The 7,461-nt window shown below is 55.8% G+C and overlaps 1 pseudogene; it reads right to left on the bottom strand.

Moving 5' to 3' along the window:
* Positions 1-4,085: 4,085 nt before the first annotated feature.
* Positions 4,086-5,707, bottom strand: LOC103583859 (annotated as a pseudogene).
* Between the last annotated feature and the right edge of the window lie 1,754 nt (positions 5,708-7,461).

Here is a 7,461-nt window from a genome sequence, read left to right as displayed (position 1 = left end):
CTCACCTCTTCCCCCTCACCTCATCTGTCTATCCCCATCTTCTTCTCAGCTCCCCTCCTTCTCCCCTCACCTCCTTTTTCCCTCAACTTCTGCCACTCACCTCCCTCCCATCATCTCATTCCCCTCACCTCCTTTGCTCCTCACCACCTCCCCTCACAACCGTCCCTTAACCTCCCTCCCCTCACCTCCTTCTCCCCACACCTCCTTCTCCCCTCACCTCCTTCTACTCTCACAGCCTTCTCTGCTCAAATCCCTCCCCTCATGGCCTCTTACCCTCACCTCCCTTTCCTCACCTCCTTCTACCCACACCTTGATCTCCACTCACCTACCTTTCACCTCACCTTCTTTGCCCCTGACGTCCTTCTCCACTCACCTCCCTCCCCTCACCTCCCTCCCTTCACCTTCATCCACTAACCTCCACTCCCTCACCACACCTCCCTACCCTCACCTCCCTCCTCTCACCTCTTTTCATTACCATCACTCTCCTAATCTCATCTTGTTCTCCCCTCACCTCCTTCTCCACTCACGTCATTTTCCTCTCACCTCCTTCCCTCACCTTCTCCACTCACCCTCCTCAAATCACCTCCTTCTCCTCTCAACACTTTCTCCCCTCACTGCCCTCACTCCCTTCCTTCTCCCCTCACTGCCTGCCCCTCACCAAGTCCTCCCCTCACCTCCCTGCCCTCAGCTCCTTCTCACCTCTCCTCATTTTCCCCTCAGATCAATCTCCCCTCACCTCCTTCACCCCTCAAGTCCTTCATCCGTCACCTCCCTCCACTCACCTCCCTCCAGCCAAATCCTACTCCACTCAACTCTCTTCCCTCATCTCCCTCCCCTCACCTTCTTCTCCTCTCACCTCCATTTCCCCTCAAGTATCTCCCCACACCTTTCTAACCTCACCTCATTCTCCCCTCACCTCCTTCGTCCCTCACCTAATTGTCCCTTCCCATCCCACCCCTCAAATCCATAATGACACCTACTACTCCCATAACCTCTTTTTCACGTCATCTCCTTTTACCCTCACGTCCCTCCACTCACATCCCTAGGCTCACCTCCTCATCCGCTGTATTCCCTTCCCTCACCTCCTACAACCCTCACCTCACTCTCCTTCCCTCACCTCCCTTCCCTCCCATTTCCCCCATCACCTCCTTCTCCCCTCACCTGCATCCACACACCTCCACTCCCTCCTCTAACCTCCCTCCCCTCACCTCATTCCCCTCACTTCACCTACCTCACCTCAACTTCTTCTCCCTTCAACTCCATCCCCTCACCTCAATAACCATAGCTTTTTTCCCCTCACCTTCTTCTCTCCACACCTCCTTCTCCCCTCATCTCCCTCCTCTCTCCTACTTCTCTCTCAAATCCTGGTCCCTTCTCGTCCCACCCCTCAACTCCATCCCCTCAACTCATTCACCCATCACCGCCTTATCCCCTCACCTACCTCCACTCACCTCCCTCCAGTCAATTCCTTCTTTCCTCACCTCCCTCTCCCCATCTCCCTCCCATCACCGCCTTCTCCTCTCACCTCCTTAGCCCCTCACCTCCTTTCCCCCTCAAGTCTCTCCCCACACCTTCCTCACCTGACCTCATTCTCTCCTCATCTCCCTCTCCTTACCTCTTTCCCCTTACATCACCTCCATCACCTCATCTTCTTTTCCCCTCACTTCCTTCTCCCCTCACCTCCCATTTCCCTCACCTCCTGCCACTCACCTCCCTCCCATCATCTCCTTCCTCTCACCTCCTTTGTGCATCACCTCCTTCCCTCACCTCCCTCCTTTCACCTCCTTCACCTCACCTCCTTCTCCCCTCACCTCCTTCTACTCTCACCTCCATCTCTCCGCACTTCCCTCCACTTGCTGCCTCCTCCCATCATCTCCCTCCCCTCACCTCCATTTCCTCACCTCTATCTCACCTCACCTCACTCTCCTCACTTCCCTCACCTCACCTCCTTCTCCCCTCACCTCCCTCCTTTTCCTTCACCTCCCTTCCCTCGTCTCCCTTCCCTCCCCTCCCTTCCTTCTCCCCTAACGTCCATCTCCTAACCTCCACTCCACCCCCTAACCTCCCTCCCCTCACCTATTTCCCCTCACCTCACCTCCCTCCCCTCATCCTCTTCTGCCCTGAAATCCATCCCCTAACCTCTACTCCCTCCCTTCACCTACATCCCCTCACCTCTTTCCCCCCACATCACCTCCCTAACCTCATCTTCTTCTCCCCTCACCTCCTGCTCCCCTCACTTCTTTTCCCCTCAGCTCCTTCCCTCACCTCCTCCTCTGTCCCCTCCCTCCTGTCACCTCCTCCTCTCTTCACCTCCCTCCTTCTACTCCTTCTCCCCTCACTTCCATCCCGTCACATCCTCCTCTGCTCACCTCCCTCCCCTCACCTTTATCCCCTCACCTCCATTCCGTACCCTCACCTCCCTCCCCTCACCTTTCTCCCTTCACCTCTTTCCCCTCACCTCACCTACCTAATCTCATCTTCATCTACCCTTCTCCCCTCACCTCCTTCGACCCTCCAGTTCTTCACCCCTCCCTTCCCTCAATTCGCCTCCCTCCTGTCAATTCCTACTCCCCTCACCTCACTCCCCTCATCTCCCAACCCTCACCTCCTTCTCATCTCACCTCCTGGTCCTCTCTTGTCCCACAATTCAACACCGTCCCCACACCTCCTTCTCCCTTCACCTACTTCTCCCCTCTAGTCCTTCACCCATAACCTCCTTCCACTCACCTACCACTAGTCAATTCCAACTCCCCTCACCTCCCTCTCCTCACCTACATCCACTGACCTGCACGCCCTCACCTCACCACCCTCCCCTCACCTACCTCCCCTCACCTCTTTCCCCTCTCTTCAGTTACCTAACCTCATCTTCTTCTCACCTCACCTCCTCCCCTCATCTCCTTTTTGCATCACCGCCTTCCCTCCCCTCCTTCTCTGCTCACCTTCCTCACCTCACTTCCCTCTCATCAAATCCTTCCCCCTCACCACCCGCGACTCACCTCCCTCCCATCATCTCATTCCCCTCACCTTTATCGTTTCTCACCTCCTCCCCTCACCTCACTACTTTCACATACCTTGCCTTACCTCCTTCTTCCCTCACCTCCTACTACTCTCAAATCCTTCTCTCCACACTTCCCTCGCCTCACTGCCTCCTCCAGTCACCTTCCTCCCCTCACCTCCATTCTCTCACTTCCTTCTCACCTCACCTCACTTTCCTAACCTCCCTCACCTCACATCCATCTGCCCTCACCTCCCTCCCTTTCTCTCCCTCCCCTCAACTCATTTTCCCCTAACTTCCGTCCACTCACCTCTATCCCCTCACCTCCACTCCCTACCCTCACCTCCCTCACCTCACCTCTTTCCTTTCACCTCAACTACGTAACCTCATCTAATTCTCCCCTTAATTCCTTCTCCCCTCAAATCCTTTTTCCCTCACCTCCTGCCCCTTACCTCCCTCCCATCATCTCCCTACCATTACCTCCTACACTCCTCACCTCCTCCCCTCACCTCCCTCCCTTCACCTCCCACCCCTCACCTCCTTATCCCCTCACCTCCTTCTATTCTCACCTCCTTCTCTCCCCTATTCCCTCCTCTCACCACCTACTCCCCACACCTCCTTAACATCACCTGATTCTACCTTCACCTCTGTCTTCTCTAACCTACTTCTCCCCTCACATCCATCGCCCCTGATGTCCTTCTCAGATCACCTCCCTCCCCTCATCTCCCTCCCCCAAACCTCCTCCCCTCCCTACTGTCTGCTCCCCTCACCTCCCTAACCTCATGTTCTTCTCCCATCACCTCCTTCTCCCTCACTTCCTTTTCCCATCACCTTCCCTCCATTCCTTCTCCACTCACCTCCCTCACCTCACTTCCCATCCATCAAACCCTCCTCCCCTCACCTCGCTCCCCTCACCTCTTTCTCCTTTCCTCACCTCCTTCATCTCACCTGATTCTTCTCTCACCTCCCTCCCCTTCGCTCACCTCCCTTCCCTAACCTCAACTCCTTTTCACCTCACCTCCATTTCCTCACCTCCACTCAATCTAACCTACGTACACTCACCTCTTTCCTCTCACCTCACCTACCTCACCTGATCTTCTTCACCCCTCTCCTCCATTCCCTCACCTCCCTCCCCTCACCTCTTTCCCCTCACCTCACCTCCCTTACCTCCTTTACTTCTCCCCTCACCTCCTTCTCCCCTCACCTCCTTTTCCCCTCAGCTCGATCCCTCACTTCCTTCTCCCCTCAGCTTCTTCACTCACCTCCTTCTCCCCTCACCTCCCTCCACTCAGCTCCTTGCCCTCACGTCCCTCCCCTCACCTCCTTCTCCCCTCACCTACTTCACCCCTCACCTCATTTTCACCTGATGTCCCTCCCGTCACCTTCCTGCCCTCACCTCCTTCTCTCCTCACCTCACATCCTTCTCCTCTCAACGTCTTCTCCCCTTACCTCTGTCCCTCACCTCCTTCTCCTCTCACTTCCCTCCCCTCACCTCCTCCTCCCCTCACTTTCTTCACAGCCCCTCTTTCTCCCTTCACCTCCCTCCCCTAGCCTAAATACCCCCTCACCTCTATCCACTCATCTCCACTCCTTCCCCTCACCACCCTCCCCGCACCTCTTACAACTCACCTCACCTCCCTCACTCCCCTCCTTTTCCTCTCACCTCCCTTTCCTCAAATACATACCCCCTCCTTCTCCCCTAACTTCCATCAATTCACCTCCACTCCCTCCCGTAACCACCTACCCCTCACTTATTTCCTCTCACCTCCCCTCCCTAACCTCATCTTCTTCTCCCCTCACCTCCATTATCTCACCTCCACTCCCCCCCAAACCAACCTCCCTTCACCTCTTTCTGCCCATCTCAGCCCCCTCACCTCCTTTTCCCTCGGCTCCTTCCCTCAACTACTTCTCCCCTCACCTTCCTCCCCTCCCCTCCCTCCTCTCACCTCCTTCTCCCCTCACCTCGCTCGCTCACATCCTTTTCCCCTCTCTTCCCTCTCCTCAACTCCTTCTCACCTCCCCTACCTCCCCTCACCTCCTTCTCCCTTCACCTCCCTCGATCAACTCCTCCCCTCACTTCCCTCCCCTCACCTACTTCTACAGTCACCTCCCACCACTCACCTCCTTCTCTCACCTCCCTTCCTTATGCTCCTTAACCACACACCTCAATCCTCTCACCTCCACTCCCTACCCTCACCTCCCTACCCTCACCTCTTTCCCCTCACCTCACCTACCTAACCTCATCTTCATCTACCCTCAAATCTTTCTCCCCTCAACTCCTTTTTCCCTCAACTCCTGCCACTCACCTCCTTCCCTTCACCTCCCTCGCCTCGCCTCACTCTCCCCTTACCTCCTTCTACTCTCACCTCCTTCTCTCCTCAATTCCCTCCCATCACTGTCTCCTCCCCTCACCTCCTTCTATGTGCACCTCCGTCTTCACTCACCTACTTCTCCACTCACCTCCTTCACCCCTGACGTCCTTCTCCACTCACCTCCCTTCCCTCATCTCCATCCACTGTCCTCCACACCCACCCCTCAAATCCCTACCCTCACCTCTTTCCCCTTACCTCACCTCCATCACCTCATCTTCTTCTCCCCTCATCTCATTCTCTGCTAATGTCCAATTACCCTTACCTCCTTCCCTCACCTCCCTCCAATCACTTCCCTCCCCTCACCTCGTTATACTCTCACCTCCTTCGCCTCACACATCATTGTCCCATCACGTCCCTCTCCTCACCATCCTTTCCTCACCTCCTTCTCTCCTCACCTCCCTCCCCTCACCTCTTTTTCCTCATCTCCTTCTCCCCTCACCCCATTCTCCCTTCACCTCTATCACTCATCTCCTTCTCAACTCAGTTTGCTCCCCTCACCACCTCCTCCCTCACATCCCTCCCTCCCCTCATATCCTTCTCTTCTCAAATCCTTTGCACCTCAAGTCCTTCACCCCTTATCTCCCTCAACTCACCTCCTTGCAGTCAATTCCTACTCCCCTCAGATCACTCCCCTCATTTCCCTCCCCTCACCTCCTTCTACACTCACCTACTTCTACTCTCACCTCCTTCTCTCCTCAATTACCTCCCATCTCCGCCTACTACCCTCACCATCCTCCCCTCACCTCCTACTATCCCCACCTACTTCTCCAATCACCTCATTCACACCTGACTTCCTTCTCCACTCACCTCCCTCCCCTCACTTATTTATCCTCACCTCACCTACCTAACCTCATCTTCTTCTCCCCACTTCCATCTCCCCTCACCTTTTCCCCCCACATCCCGCCCCTCACCTCCCTCCCCTCATCTCCTTGCCCTCACCTCCTTCCCTCACCTGCCTCCCCTTATATCCCTCCCCTCATCTCCTTCTCACCTCACCTTCCTCCCCTCACCTCCTTCTCCCCTCACATCCTTCTCCCGTCACTTCCATTTTCCCTCACATTCCACCCCTCACATCCATCCCATTATCTCTTTCCCCTCACCTCCTCTCTTCACCTCCTCACCTCACATCACTCCTCTCACCTACTTCACTTCACCTTTTTCCTCTCACCTCACCTACCTAACCTCAGCTTCTTCTCCCCTCACCTCCTTCTCCCATCACCTCCATTTCCCCTCACCTCCTTCCCTCACCTCCTTCTCCATTCACCTCCCTCAACTCACCTCCTTCCCATCAACTCCTCCTGCCCTCACCTCTCTACGCTCACCTCCCTCCTCTCACCTCCTTCTCCCCTCACCTCCATCCAATTACCTCCACACTGTACCCACACCTCCCTCCCCTTACCTATTTCCCCTCACCTCAACTTTCTCACCCCATTTTCCTCTCCCCTCACCTCCATCCCTTCACCTTCACTCCCTCCCCTCACCTGCCTACACCCACCTCTTTCCCCTAAACTCACCTCCATCACCTCATCTTCTTCTCTGCTCAAGTCCTTCTCCCCCCACCTCCTTTTTCCCTCACCACCCGGCCCTCACCTCCCTCCCATCATCTCATTCCCTTAACCTTTAGCACTCCTCACCTCCTCCCCTCACCTCTCTCTTTCCACCTCCCTTGTCTTACCTCCTTCTCCCCTCACATCCTTCTACTCTCAAATCCTTCTCTCCTCACTTTCCTCGCCTCACTGAAACCTCCAATAACCTCCCTACCCTCACCTCACATTTCTAAACTCCTTCACCTCACATCCTTCTCCCCTCCCCTCCTTTCCCTTCACTCACCTCCCTCCCTCACCTCCTTCTCCCCTCACTTCCCTCCCCTCACCCCTTCCTCCCCTCACCTCCCTCCCCTCAACTCCTCCCTACACCTTCCTTGCTCTACTCCTTCTCCTCTCTTCCCACCCCTCACCTTCTACTCCCGTCCCCTCCCTCCCCTAACCTCCTTACCCACTCACATCTGTCCCTTCACTTCCACTCCATACCCTCACCTCTCTCCCCTCACCTCTTTCCCCTCACCTCACCTACCTACCCTCATCTTCTTCCCTC

Source organism: Galeopterus variegatus, unplaced genomic scaffold (genome assembly GCF_000696425.1).
Source record: "Galeopterus variegatus unplaced genomic scaffold, G_variegatus-3.0.2 Scaffold29446, whole genome shotgun sequence".
Lineage (NCBI taxonomy): Eukaryota > Metazoa > Chordata > Mammalia > Dermoptera > Cynocephalidae > Galeopterus > Galeopterus variegatus.
Note: the sequence above shows the minus strand (reverse complement) of the source record. Positions and strands in the feature narration are given on the sequence as shown.